This window comes from Ambystoma mexicanum, chromosome 7p, assembly GCF_040938575.1.
Source record: "Ambystoma mexicanum isolate Mex_15411 chromosome 7p, UKY_AmexF1_1, whole genome shotgun sequence".
NCBI classification, from domain to species: domain Eukaryota; kingdom Metazoa; phylum Chordata; class Amphibia; order Caudata; family Ambystomatidae; genus Ambystoma; species Ambystoma mexicanum.
In genome coordinates, this window is record NC_090939.1 from 362,772,892 (window position 1) to 362,788,296 (window position 15,405).

The window sequence follows — 15,405 nt, forward strand, 5'->3', positions numbered from 1 at the left end:
ATTTTTCTGTGTCCTTTATTTGCCGCGACATTTCAGCGTGGATGCCGGTTATGAAGAACAAATGTGGTGGGTAAGCGCGGTATGCAGCGCCTCGAGATGTTTCCACGCTAACCTGGAGTGTCTTTTCTCTCTTGCAGATGGATGAGAAGTTCCGGAGACAGAGTTCCCCAGAGCGGCTGGGATTCAGGTAAGCATTTGAAGCTTGTACAGTATTTAAAAATAAGCAAAGATTTGCAGAATACTTACTAATGCCTTTTTTCTGTTCTTTTACCTTTTCCTTAGGAAGCGGCATGCCGGGATGGGAATGACACCGCCGAAGATGCCTGCAGAACAGAAGGAGCGATGAATGATGGGCAGAAGCACTGCAAGGTAAGGCTGTTCCTAACAGTGTTCTTGTTCTTGCAGGAGATGAGCACAGAAGAAAGATGCAAAGCTTGTTGTTTCTCAGTCTGGGTGCAGCTTAAATAGTTGCTTGGTATCCCAGGTGTCTCTGGGCTGAACCACACCCAAAACACTAGACTGCACATGCAGTTCTGGGAACCGAAATATGCGGGGGCATCCATCTTGTCCCCATCAATGCACTACAAGTCCAATCCCCAATGTTATCCTATGGGAGTGAGTGAATCTGGTGCCAGAAGAGCCAAGTCTGACTCCAAGTGGTTCTTTGTAGGGATGGAGAGGCCCTTGAGGGCCATGTAGGTGATCGTGGCCTAGCTCCAGCCTGACATCGTGGAGGGCTGGGGACATGAGGGGCAGGAATCATGACAATATAACTATGAATTCTGGACCTTTAGGACTGACAAGTGCCATTTCAAATTTGGAGTATATGTATGTATGGATTTGGATTTAGCGCTACGATTACGTCCGTGTTCAAATTAGATACATGACCATCTACTATAGGTGCAGTACGGAACCAAGTTTCTTAAAGGCAGATGATGACATAATCATCCTATTTCAATTCAAAAGTTCCAAAGAGGTGCCCACAGCCTCTCGTGTTCCAAGTTCCAACTACCCAGTTGTTTTTCAAAATACAGTTGTGATTTTAATTGTAATTGTTTATTTTTAGAATGCTTATACCCAGATGAAGTGCTTCAAAGCACTTCAAGGCGGGGAAGGAACAGGAGAATACAGAGTCATTCTTAGGCCTTGAAGTTTCCAAATGATCTTGCAAAAAAGACTAGCAACTTGGCCTGACGGGCTTACAACGAGTGCAAATGTAAAACAAAAGGAATGAACAAGGAGGGGGAGGAGAGGAAGAAAAATACATGACTTAGTTAGGATTTCCTTTTTTATTAAGCACTAGTGCCTCTGCTCTCCAAGTCCAAGAGTCATCTTGTTTCCAGTTAAGAGTAGTCTTCCTAAAGAAGTTTCACTTCTCTGGTCACAAAATCAGTACACACTATGGTGATGGAGAAAGGAGTCTGAATTTGTACCACAGGATTCAAACTTCTAAAAGTGGCGGGCAGCTGACTTGTGGTCTCTTTGTTGTAAGAGCCATTCCTCTCTGCTCTAATTTTCTTTTTGGTGCTCTCTCTTGTACTTATGTTTTTCTCAGTTTTCTTATTTAATGCAGTTGCAGTTTCCACCGTCATTTCAAACATGTGCTTCTTCTAGAATTGCTTGCTGAATCAGATTAGAGCCAAAATGGATTGTTTCTTTATCCAAATACTGTACACTTCGAAAGTCAACCATTGCTAAATCCTTAGTTGTAAGTTAATGTAATCTTGGAATATGATGTAGGAGTCTTAGAACATTTGCCCTGTTCATCATTAGGCCATCATCAATATATAAGACTCTTTCAAGTGCAATACAGGTTTTCGCATCCAAGAACCTAAAGGAAGACAAAGGGAAGGAGCGTAGGGAGAGGAGAGGAAGAAAAATACATGTCTTAGGATTGCCTTTTATTTATAAAAATGTCTTCTCCTTTCAGTAGAATCCTCAAAAGATCTCATATCAGAGCCTGATGCTTTTCTTCCATCGTTGAGATCCCTGACATGCTCTTCTTATGTAGGTCCAGATGTTCCTTGTGATTTTCGTGTTATTGGTCTGTTTTGTAGAACAAGTCTCTTTTGTAGCCAGACTCATACTCTGGTGTGGGAAAAAGTGCAGGCGCTTCTGTTCTAGAGTTCTGAAGTCATCACCTTTTTTCACCTGCCCGGCCTCCAAAGTGTTCTGACAGCTTTTGTTTACAGCCAAAGCCATTTGTGTTGGAGCCTGCTCTTAGTCCAGTACTCGCTCTTGAGGGACATGGTTGTCTTCCTCTTCATTCTCTATGGAAAAAGTGGATAGGTTCAACATGGTGAAGTTCACACCTTCATCCAAGATCTCATACATCTGTTGGTTCTGTGAAGCTACAGTCACATTTTCGTCAATCTTATCTATTTGATCACACATGTCTATATCAGGTTGTATTTAATGTCTAGAGAAATGGCTATGGCTCTTTCTGTCTAATAGTAACCTATGTTGATGTCAAATTAGTTTTTATAAACATGTTAGCATTTGGACTAATTATAAAGTTCATATTTCTTAAAAACCTTTGGGAATCATTCTGTTTTCGCCTCAAATTGATCTGTGGATTTTAAGGGTTTTTAGAATTTTCCACCAATTATTTTAGTTGTTGCCTTCCGGATCCGGAGATGTTCTTTTTCTTTTTAGAGAATATTGGACATTTGAAAATGTGTTGAATTCTGGTCTGAGATTGTCGATTCAGAAGATTGAAGATACACTGGCCTTACTATATTGGCCAGTTCTGCATCCAGGTCAAAAGGTTTCAGTGATGATGCTTCCATAGCAATTTCAAGTACAGATTTTGGGAAATCTGTTTGACTCTCTTTATGTAGAGTTAGATAGGATGATCCTTGATAACCTGCACAACAGATTCCTTTGGATTCTTGACGCCACCTGCCAAAGAAACCAACACGGAAGATGTTCCCATGCTTCTTTGTTCTTCCACCTCAACTCTCCTTCTTGATTGTCACCTATTTTCTGTTCTTCCATTAATGATCGAGGATACTAGAAAATATATTAGCCATCTTCTCTAAGCTTTTGACCAGATTCTCCTAGACTGTTGTCACAAAACCTTTGCCGAAAAGCACCTTTTAACACAGAATTGCTAATAACGTTGTCTGAACTGTCAAGCGATCGCTGATGCTTTTGTGTAATTTTGTGAACAGTGCCATGGTCACTGGTAAAGCTGCCAAGGTGCCAGTATTACTATCTGTTTTTATGGGGTCCTTCTCAATGTCTTTTTGGGTCTCTTTTTGATTACTAATTTTGTGTCTTGTATTCAATATCTCTGTGTTTGGTGATTTACCTGAAGAAGTAGGTGATATATCAGAAGCAAATCTTCTTTACTTTCTACTGTCAATACCTTATTTTTTCTGAGGAGGCCCCTCTAGAATTTGAAATAAGGATAGGTTGCTTTCTGAGTTCTTTCCCAGTGTCACCTCAGGCTGACAATCCTTATGATTAATGCCATCTAGTGCCTTTTTCTATGCCATAAGATCATTTTCCCAATTTCTCAAAGATACAGGAATAGGTTTCAGTGTTTTTTTCCAAATGTACCTCTTCCAATTAGTTATTTACATTTAAGATATCCTTCTGATAGCAATCTGTATGGAAGACAACCTGCTCCAGTGATTCTGTGTTTTCCAAGAGTGCCTCATCATCCTCTTCCTCAGCAAGTTTTTTGGGAGATGAGAAAACCTCACAAATAGGATCAGATGGAGTTGGGATATGGTCATGGATTCTCTGTTTTAAGAGACTCTCTTTAAAACCCAAACCCGATGGTTGCCAACAAGCAAGGCTTTTTAAAAGGATAATCCCCTACAAATGTTTCAATTCCTTTTGAGGAGGGCTGTGGACGCACTCTGTGCCCTTTGAACTCACCTGGAAACAAATATCTAATGTTTCAGGTCCTCTTTCATCCCGACTGTTATTGCAATAGTTGTTCCCGCTTTAATGATATTTCATTGGGCGTCCAGGTACATAGATGATGTTAATTGATAACCTACTTCAGCCTTTCCCACAGTCCCCAGTGACAGGGGTATCTGTGGTCCCTCTAATCCTTGAGCCAATGGTGCATTTGATAACAATTTGTATTTAATAATTGCTAATAAAATAAGGCATTGATGCCTTGTATCCTGTCTGCCAAGGCCCTGCACCAGTTATCACCGGTATTATGGAATTCTTTCGGGCCCAATAGCCAAGCTGCTCCAGTCTGGGAAAGCCTCTCTTCCACTACAGTTTCACATTCAACAGTTGCAGGTGGAAATATTATTTTCACTAGATCTGTGTTCTCTAGGTGTGACACAGTAAAAGTTGTCACCTGAACTGCAACTGTAAACGGGGGTGGGTAGTTTGTACTGAGGCATATCGCATCAGTATTTCCCCCCTTCTCCCCAAGCATCAATTCTTTGATAAAGGCCAAGTCATTTTCTGCGTGATCAGCATAGTCAACATGATCAGCATTCACTCTGCTAATTAGTACATTACTCATAGGGCCACTGACCTCAATTTTATTGAGTTCATTTCCAAGACTAGACATAAATCCTAATCTAGGCAAATCCAGCAGAGTAGTTACATCTATCAAAATACCCTGAGGTGCCCAAGCCTTATTTAGTTTGCTGTCAAATTGCAGGGGATTGCGAGGGTCTGTAGGGTCTAATGGCAGATGAAAAGGATAAGCTCCTGAGTATTTCCAGAGACCCTCTTTCCTTCCGTATCCTCGGTAATCCACCAGCACAAAACTGGATAAGGTTGATAAAGGACCCACAAAAGAGAGGCACCGTGTTCAAGACATGGGTATATTTAATTATTATCCCCTCAGCGGGATTCTTATCAATGAAATTGAAATATTGTAAGACAAAATTGCAGGAATGATATTGGACTAAAATCTAAAGCTCCCAACCATACCAATCCAGCAAATCCAACTATACTATCACAGTTTGGCACTACTGGGTAATCCAAGCAATAACTAACTTTTGGCACTGTGAATAATAGACTTGAAAGTTTAGCCAAATTCTATGATTGTGACACAAAAGTCATACACAGGAATCCAACTCAAGAGGCAGTCCAATGGGCGTCCAGTAGAAATGCATAAGGGAACTACTAGCCATGTGACAAATGTGGAATTAGGGCCCAAATCTGAGTATGGCAATGAGGGAGGTTTATGAAACATCAGAAATTATCCGGTGACTGCTAACGTTTGCCACTTAGAAGCAAACAGTATTAAGTTATAGATTTGATTTGTCCCACTCATGGAGGTGACCAATGAAACCACTGGTGACCATTATGGGGTTTCTGGTAATATGGCAGTTAGTGTTGCAGATATTCCAATGCATGCCTGCACATATCAGGGCAAGAGAACCAAGACTCAGTTCTAGCATGTGCAAATTGTAATTTACTTGTCTAAGACATCAAAACTATACGATCACTATGTGAGAACATAACTAAAGTTGTAAGTACTCTTAGAAAATAAGTTAGTGACTTGAAAGGTGACAAGTGTAACGCTCACCTGGTTCCCACGGAGGCGCGGCGTCGAAGGCGCAGAACTCTGAAGATGGACAGGAAGGGCCCCTCTATTCTGGCTTCCTTGGCTCGTTGGATACCCTCCTTAGGGTTTGGAAGGATGAGCTCTCCATCCTGCTTCTGATGCAGGGGCGCGTTGAAACCCAGTTACTTCACTGGATTGAGGATTGATGGGAGTTCAGGTAAACTTGACTGTTCAGGTAAGGCGCTGTAAAAGTTCTGTTCAAAAGTTCAAGCTTAATAATAATGTTCGTTGTCTAATTGCAGCAAGCGCTAATGCTTATGTCTTTTTCCCCTTAGGGGCCGGGGTTCGGAGTGCCGGAGATATGGCGCCGACCCGAAGTGAAACAGTTCTGGATGAGCGCTCAGGTAATGTCTTTGCATTCGCTCATTCAATGTCTTTGTCTTTTTTCCCCATAGGGGCCGGGGTCCGGAGATGCCAGGAAGCGGCAGGACCCGAAATGCAGTGGGAATAATCCAACAGGTAAGACTTAAAAGGAAACTGAGCTTTCCTTATTCCTTTTCTCCCTCTCACCTTTGTTCTTGTCTTTTTTCCTCTAGGCGCCGGGGCGTAGCTGAATCGAAATGCTGAAACGAAATGCCTTTAAAATGATGTCTTCCTTTTCAGGGCCGTTGGAGAAATTACTCTGGGATGCAGATTTAGCAGGTAAGGGCTTTTCTTCTCCTATTCTCTTCCTTTCTCCCCTTGCAGGTGTTCCAGGGTGCTGGCAGGCGTGGCTGAAGTCAGGATGCAGGAGCTGACACAGTGAGCGTCCAGCTGCTAGGTGCAGAACAACGCGAAGCATGTGTGGCTGTTCGGGTGGGGTTTAAATAGCCTTGGAAGAAGTTCCTGGTATGTATCCTTCCACCAATCAGGTATGTATCCTTCCCCGACCACACCCGGGTGCTGAAGTAGTCCTACAGGTTAAGTAGTCCCATTCAGGCCTCAAGAGGGCCTGGATGAAGCAGCAAGGTCTGCATCAGGTAAGTGTGCACCCAAGCACTTAAACACATATCCTCTTCTATGAGCCTGGCGCCTAAGGCGCCAGGACTGAGTCCAAAGGGCCCCGACTTGGGCACGCTGAGACTTCCCTGGGGAAAATGATGTCTGCCTCTAGGGTTGCTGGGCCCGGCCTGGCTCCTTAGAGGTAGGCATCATGACAGTACCCCCCCTCAAGGCCCCTCCCAAGGTCTTTTCCTCCGGGGGTTTTGGTTTGTGCGGGAATCTTCGATGGAATCTTTGAATTAATCGTGGTGCGTGAACATAGTTACTGGGTTCCCAAGATCTTTCATGAGGTCCATATCCTTTCCAATCAACAAGATAGAAGAGTTTCGACTTAACTATCTTGGAATCTAAAATGTCTTTCACTTCGAATTCTAATTCTCCATCAATTTGGACAGGGCCTGGGGGCTCAGACAGTCTGGTTCCAGGTTGTACTGGTTTTAGAAGAGATGCGTGAAAAACGGGATGAATCCGCATGTTGGATGGTAAATCGAGTTTAAAGGCCACTGGGTTGATAATAGCTTTGATGGGGTAAGGCCCAATAAATCTGGGATTAAAAGTTCGCTGACCCTTGAGGGGTAGATGTTTAGTTGCTAGCCATACCTGATCTCCTACTTGGTAAGGAGGAGTTTTACTTCGGTGCAAATCAGCGTTTTCTTTATACTTTTTCTTGGCTTGCTTTAAGTGGGTTGTAGCTTCTTTGAAGGCTTGGGTTATTGTGGAATGTAGGTGATTTACTGCAGGCATCTCCAGGGTCAGAGGTGGATCTAGGTCCGAGTTCCGAGGATGGTGACCATACAGGGTATAAAAAGGAGTCTGTCCGGTTCCAGAATGCACTGAATTGTTGTATGCATATTCTGCAATCCAAAGGATGTCCTTCCAATTCAACTCGGATTGGTGTAACATGCACCGCAGATATTGCTCGAGAGTCTGATTGGTTCTCTCGATTTGTCCGTCGGTCTGGGGGTGGTGGCTGGTGGATAACCGCACGTCTATTTGTGCTAGTTGGCAACATTTCTTCCAAAAGTGGGAGATAAATTGACTTCCACGGTCTGAGACTAATATGGAAGGGAAACCATGTAACCGCACTATATTTTCCATAGATTCCTTGGCCAAGGTGGAAGCTGACGGCAATCCTTTTAAAGGGATAAAATGGGCCATTTTGGAGAATAGATCCACTATTACGAGAATCGTGTTGTAACCACCACAAGGAGGCAGGTCAGTTATAAAGTCCATTGACAAGGTGTGCCAAGGTGCTGGTGGAATGTCCAAAGGTTGAAGTAGGCCGGCTGGCCTTTTCTTTTGACTCTTATTTTGGGCACAGATTCTGCAAGACAACACAAATGACTTTCTGTCTTTTCTCCAAGAAGGCCACCAGAAGTGGCGTTTGATCTTTTCTTCTGTTTTCGCGATACCGGGGTGTCCTTCCATTAATGATTCATGATGACGGGTAATGACAAGTTCCTGCAATTCTTTACTTGGCAGAAATAACCGCTCTTGGAAGTAGGGTAAATCATCCTTAACGGTGTAGTGAGGACCCTTTTGACTCCATTCCAGTAAGGCAGAAGAGTCAAAAAGCTGTTTTACTTGAGCTTGGATGTCCTCAATGGTTTGCAATGAAGTCAAGCCCAGAATTCTTTGTTCCGGTATGATTGGCACAGGTTCTAAACTCGAAATGGGTTCTTCCATGCCTATCCGGGATAAGGCATCTGCCTTACCATTCTTGCAGCCAGGGCGATAGGTAATTACAAAATCAAATTCCGCAAAGAATAAAGCCCATCGGAGTTGTCGCGAAGATTGAGCTTTGGCCATCTTTAAATACTGCAAATTTCTGTGGTCCGTAATTACGATGATGGTGTGTCTTGCACCGAGAAGATAGTGACGCCAAGCCTTGAAAGCTGATTTAATAGCCAGTAGTTCTTTGTCGGTAATTGCGTAATTGAGTTCAGGTGGAGAGAATTTTCTGGACCAAAAGGCTACAGGGTGTAGTTGGTTAGTTTCTGGGTCTCTTTGCGACAGGACAGCTCCCATGGCCGAACTGGATGCATCGGTTTCCACGATGTAAGGGAGATCTGGGCGCGGGTGCTTCAATACAGGTGCAGAGGTGAATTTGGTTTTCAGGTCCTGAAAGGCTTGTTCAGCCTCAAGAGTCCATTCAAAGCGTTTGTTTTCTTTAGGAGAGCTGTGATGGGTTGAACAGTTCGAGAAAATTCCGGGATGAACCTTCGATAGAAATTGGCAAAGCCAAGCATGCTTTGCACTCCCTTCACAGAGCTAGGAGATGGCCATTTGAGAATGGCGTCCACTTTCCGCGAGTCCATTCGGATTCCTTGAGGTGTCAGGATGAATCCGAGAAACTCCACTTCTGTGGTATGAAAAACGCATTTTTCGAGCTTGGCAAATAATTTGTGCTGGCGCAATTTCTCAAGAACTGCCCTAACATGGTTTCTGTGATCAGATTCTGAGGAGGAATACACCAGGATGTCGTCAATATAAACGATGACACAAACATTGATAAGTTCCCGAAGAACATCATTCATGAAGTACTGAAAGGCGGCAGGTGCGTTGCACAAACCGAAGGGCATTACTCGATATTCGAAGAGCCCAAATTTGGTGCGGAATGCAGTCTTCCACTCGTCGCCCTCTTTTATACGTACCAGGTGGTAAGCTCCTCGGAGATCTAGCTTGGTATACACACGAGCATCTTTTACTTGGTCGATAAGCTCAGGTATCAGGGGCAAAGGGTAACGATTCTTAATCGTTATCTGATTTAGGGTGCGGTAGTCAATACAGGCCCTAAGGTCTCCTTCCTTTTTAGGTACGAAGAACAAAGCGGAAGAGACTGGTGACTTTGATGGGCGAATGAAACCATTGGCCAGGTATTGATCCAAATACTGGCGCAAATGCAGGTTCTCAGGTTCAGTAAGAGCATAAATCCTACTACAAGGTAGTTGTGCATTGGGTACCAAGTCGATTTGGCAATCGTAAGATCGATGGGGAGGTAAGGTGTTAGCCTGCTCTTTCTGAAAAACGTCTTGGAATTCTTAGTATTCAGATGGTAGCTGTACAGGGGTGGAAGTTACAGAGGCTAGACCCATAGCTGGATTCCTTGGGTAACAGGTTGGTTCACAATCAGGAAAAGTTATCTTCTTTGCTCGCCAGTCTATTCTCGGATTATGTGTTTCTAACCAAGGGATTCCAAGAAGTACTTGAAATTGTGGGGCCTTGATCACATCAAACACGATTGCTTCCCGATGTCCGTCCTGACCCACCAGAGTGATTTCAACTGTGGAATGCGTTACAGGCCCTGAGGCTATTTCGGTTCCATCAACTGTAGTAATTACATCTTGGGTTACTTTCGGGCGGAGAGGAAGCTTAATCCTGGAAGCCAATTCACGGTCTATGTAATTTCCAATAGCTCCACTGTCTATGTATGCTTTTATAGCATGCAACTGCTGAGGCTGTTTTGGGTTCACAAGCACCATTGGCATGACAAAATGCGAGGTCAAAGAGTTTGTTTTCAAGCTTGGCAAGTGGACCCCTACGCTTGTCGGGCTAGGTCGTTTCCCGAACCAGGTGTCAATAACTCGTTATCAGTGGCCCCAACCACCTTCTTGGGTGGTTTAACTGGACAACTTTGAAGAAAGTGACCGGAAGTTCCGCAATACAGACAAAGTTGCATTTGTCGCCTTCTCTCTCGTTCCTTCTGCGTTAATGGTCCTTTAACACTGCCAATTTGCATAGGTTCGGAAACGTCAGTACTCTTGGAGTTAACGTGGGTCTTGATAGGTACTCTGGTTTCATACTTGAGCCGATCTGCTTTTCTATTTTGAAGTCTGTGATCAAGTTGAACCACTAAGTCTATGTAGTCTGCGCAGGCCTGGGGTGGATCTACTATCTGAGCTATAACATCTTTAAGCTCTCCGCGCAGGCCTTGATGAAACAATGTGATCCTTTTGTTTTCAGGCCATCCGGTTTCCACAACTAGTCTATTAAAGGTGGCGATATAGGACAAAAGATCCTGATTACCTTGTCGTAAGGATAGCAGTTCGTTGTCAAGGGCCTGTCCCTGCGAGTGTCGAGCGAACAATCTTTCCATGCTGGCCTGGAAGCCCTGGAAATCCCGGAGAATGGGATCATCCTGATTTACCAATGGAATAGACCAATCGGCAGCACAGCCACTGAGGTAAGATAGTACAAAGGCTACTTTGGTCTGGTCGTTGGGGAAGGCCCCGGGCCTGCATAAAAAGTGTAAACGGCATTGGTTCATAAAAACGGCATATTTCTTGGGATCCCCCGCAAAACGTTCCGGCGGGGCCAAAGGCATGTGTCCAGGTAGATTGATTTGTACCGGGTTATTCGAACCCATTGTTGTAGAAATATCTCCGGAAACAGGTAAAGGAGTGTGCTCTGCCTGGCCCTGCAATAACCTTTTGGCCAGATCATCAGTTCTTTCCTTGGATAGGATTAGTTCCCTTCTGAGAGCATTAGTCTCCTGGCGGGCTGAGTGCACTTCTGCCCGTAATTCCCCTAAAAGATGGGCCAGCTGCTCTGTCTCGGAAGTCTCCATAGCGCCCAGGTGGGAAATTGTGGTAAGGCTTCGCGTTCTGTAACGCTCACCTGGTTCCCACGGAGGCGCGGCGTCGAAGGCGCAGAACTCTGAAGATGGACAGGAAGGGCCCCTCTATTCTGGCTTCCCTGGCTCTTTGGATACCCTCCTTAGGGTTTGGAAGGATGAGCTCTCCATCCTGCTTCTGATGCAGGGGCGCGTTGACACCCAGTTACTTCACTGGATTGAGGATTGATGGGAGTTCAGGTAAGCTTGACTGTTCAGGTAAGGCGCTGTAAAAGTTCTGTTCAAAAGTTCAAGCTTAATAATAATGTTCGTTGTCTAATTGCAGCAAGCGCTAATGCTTATGTCTTTTTCCCCTTAGGGGCCGGGGTTCGGAGTGCCGGAGATATGGCGCCGACCCGAAGTGAAACAGTTCTGGATGAGCGCTCAGGTAATGTCTTTGCATTCGCTCATTCAATGTCTTTGTCTTTTTTCCCCATAGGGGCCGGGGTCCGGAGATGCCAGGAAGCGGCAGGACCCGAAATGCAGTGGGAATAATCCAACAGGTAAGACTTAAAAGGAAACTGAGCTTTCCTTATTCCTTTTCTCCCTCTCACCTTTGTTCTTGTCTTTTTTCCTCTAGGCGCCGGGGCGTAGCTGAATCCGGAAGATCGCTGCTGAAGATGGAAGCGCCTTGCAAAGGTGAGTAAAATGCAGCGCTGCAGCGATCGAAACGAAATGCCTTTAAAATGATGTCTTCCTTTTCAGGGCCGTTGGAGAAATGACTCCGGGATGCAGATTTAGCAGGTAAGGGCTTTTCTTCTCCTATTCTCTTCCTTTCTCCCCTTGCAGGTGTTCCAGGGTGCTGGCAGGCGTGGCTGAAGTCAGGATGCAGGAGCTGACACGGTGAGCGTCCAGCTGCTAGGTGCAGAACAACGCGAAGCATGTGTGGCTGTTCGGGTGGGGTTTAAATAGCCTTGGAAGAAGTTCCTGGTATGTATCCTTCCACCAATCAGGTATGTATCCTTCCCCGACCACACCCGGGTGGTGAAGTAGTCCTACAGGTTAAGTAGTCCCATTCAGGCCTCAAGAGGGCCTGGATGAAGCAGCAAGGTCTGCATCATGTAAGTGTGCACCCAAGCACTTAAACACATATCCTCTTCTATGAGCCTGGCGCCTAAGGCGCCAGGACTGGAGTCCGCTATGAGCCTGGCGCCTAAGGCGCCAGACTGAGTCCAAAGGGCCCCGACTTGGGCCCGCTGAGACTTCCCTGGGGAAAATGATGTCTGCCTCTGGGGTTGCTGGGCCCGGCCTGGCTCCTTAGAGGTAGGCATCATGACAACAAGTAGGCAAACTGAAGGAACAGACATGCTTAAAAATAAGTGCATCCACTGCAGTAGAAATAAAAAAGATGTGGTTCCAATTTTAGAGAAGACATTAGAGTGGTTCTACTCCTTCAAAATCTTGGGCATGCAGAGTATGACCACATCAAAATAGGTTTCCTTGAGATACACATGGCCACAAATATTTTCACAATTGATTACAGAACCCTCCTGCCTAGGGTTTGCAAATTGTAGTCAGAGGGAAAACCCCAACCAAGGCAACCACAAACAAACTAAGTCAGTCTGGAGGAGGAGTAGCTTGATTGGGTAACCCCTCCAAAGACTGCCAGTTACCCACTTGACCGAGTCCACAACATTGGAACACACGTCCCCAAAAATAGAACATTTCTGGCCTCTTAAAAAATGCAGACAACATAGATTGGGCACGTTTGAGGAGAATTGGGTATGTGACCCAGTGAGTATGGAGGCATACTCAGATTTTGAGACCCCTCTTCTGAAACCCAGGGGGTAAAAAGGGCAACCGAGTGTGGGGTACAATGTATAGGTAAAAATGCAACTAATTCTCAGGCTAGAGTGCTTACATCATTTTACAATCATAGGGCTGCAAGACCTATCTTTGTCCTCAAGCCTAGGCACTGCATCGCACCAGCCCTAAAATCTTTCCACAAGCTCCCGGTGACCGCAATGATCATATTCAAGACCCTTTACATCATCCGCAAGACTGTTTGGGGGCTGGGACCTCTCTACATCTAGTTTTATCTCCCTAAATACCTCCCTGCTAGAGTTCTTAAGGCCTCAAGCTCCAACTCTGCAGGTCAGACACTTCTCCAAGCAGAGAGTGGGAGGTAGATCCCTTTCCTCAACAGGAGCCTCCCTCTGGAATGGCCTCCCTGCCCCCCCTAAAACATGATCTGATCTTTTTAAGATCTGGACATTTCTCAAGACTTCCCTCTCCCCCTCCCTTGCTAATCGCCCTCTGCTGTTGTGCCTGATGCCAGGTCCCTTATGAGTCTTACAGGGGCCTGGCCCTCCTTGACCAATCTCCCCCAGCATCCCTACCAGCACTTGCCTACGGGCAGCCTTCCCGAACTAGCCTGCATCTGGTCCACCCCGTCCACTGCACTTGTCCTCTGTCTCCCACTTTTCCCCTTGCACTTGCTCTTCATGGCTCCCCTCAGTACTTGCTCATCTCCCAGGGCCCCCACTCCTGCACTTCAATCCCTCCCACCTTCCCCTATCCCAACCCTGCCCCCCTACTTCCACCCTCGCCCGCACTTCTTTGTTCTTTGTACTTGCACTGGCCCTCCTTGACCAATTTCCCCCAGCATCCCTACCAGCACTTGCCTACGGACACCCTTCCTGAACTAGCCTGAATCTGGTCCACCCCATCCGCTGCACTTGTCCTCCCTCTCCCACTTTTCCCCCAGCACGTGCTTTTTGTGGCTCTCCTCAGTACTTGCTCATTCCCCAGGACCCCCACTCCTGCACTTCAATCCCTCCCACCTTCCCCTATCCCAACCCTGCCCCCCTACTTCCACCCTCCCCTGCACTTCTTTGTTCTTTGCACTTGCACTATAAGAAAGCCACATGGCCTAGTACGAGCGTTACTGTTTTTTCCCTACCCATTCCCATTCACTAACTTTATCTATTCACCAAACCTCCAACCCTAACTTTCATCACACTTCCTCGATCTACAACAGTACATCTCTACTTCATCGACTCAAAATCAGTATGCTTCTACATCTCACTCTCTTTATATTGCTCTTTGAAATGCACACACTGTTTGCAAGAAGACTTCCTTCTTTCTCCCTCTCTTGACCTTCTTACTATTTCAGAAACCTGTATTTCTCCCTCAATCTCTGCAGCTCTGCCTACACTTTCACCCACTCTCCCTAGCCAACTGATAGGGGTGGTAGTTTAGGACTGTTTGCATATTCAAAACTTCCTATCTTCCCTAATCCCAGACATCCTGTTATTTCTCCTTATATCAAATGCACTCCACAATCACGGTTCCCTATGGCATTCATATTATATCTATATTGGCCACCTGTCCAGCTGGTCAATTTATTGACCATCTCTCCCATCTGATTGACACACTTCCTCCCACATCATCACCACATTGTCGCTGGTGACTTTAACTTCCACTCTCTCTCCACTCTATTCACTGACTTTAGCTCTCTTATCCTTAACCACCCACTCTCTACTGTCCACTGTCTACCCATCCATTCAAATGGTATCTCCCTTGACCTTATTCACATCTCCTCTCAACTCTCCACCTCTAGTATCTCCACTGCTCCTTCTCCCGCTGATCATTCTACCACATTTGCCTCGATATCCACTCCTACTTACACTCCTCTCTATCGATCGACCACGTCCATTACCAAGTTTCACTCCTCCAAATTCCCTAACTAACTCTTGACCTATACCACTCTCCCTTATCCAATGCAAAATGTACTGTTCCATCCACTGATAAAGCATTCACTAACTTGAATACTGCTCTTAACACTCCCTTCTCCTTGCACTTCCATATTACTGCATGCACTCCTAAACCCTCCCCTCCATGGCATTGGATTACATCTATCATACACACCCTGGAAACAGCAATGAGGAAATACCTTTGCACTTGGCAAAAATCTAGACACTCCTCTAATCACGATCTCTACCTGACTGCTCTCTACAACTACTCCTCTGCTCTCGGCTCTGCCAAATGCAACCTACATCTCTTTCTCATTTCTTCTCATTCTTCTCAATCTAGGTGCCTCCAAAATTCTCTAAATTCAATTATCTCACCTGCTAACCCCGACTCTACTCTTTCTGCTAACAATCTAGCACTCTGCTTTGCTTCAAACATTTCCAACATTCAAAATTCCCTTGAAACATTCTCCCTCTAATGTATACTCTCTTCCTCTCCTCATTCCCTTACTCTGGAATGCTCTCCCTCTCCTTCCTAACACTACTCCCAAACTATCTCTTTCTCT

General features: G+C 45.3%; 1 protein-coding gene across 1 annotated transcript in view; it reads left to right on the top strand.

The window, feature by feature from the left end:
- Window positions 1-15,405, top strand: part of TMPRSS15 (transmembrane serine protease 15) — a 1,663,368-nt gene that overhangs the window by 42,209 nt on the left and 1,605,754 nt on the right. The gene's annotated exons all lie outside the window — the stretch shown is intronic.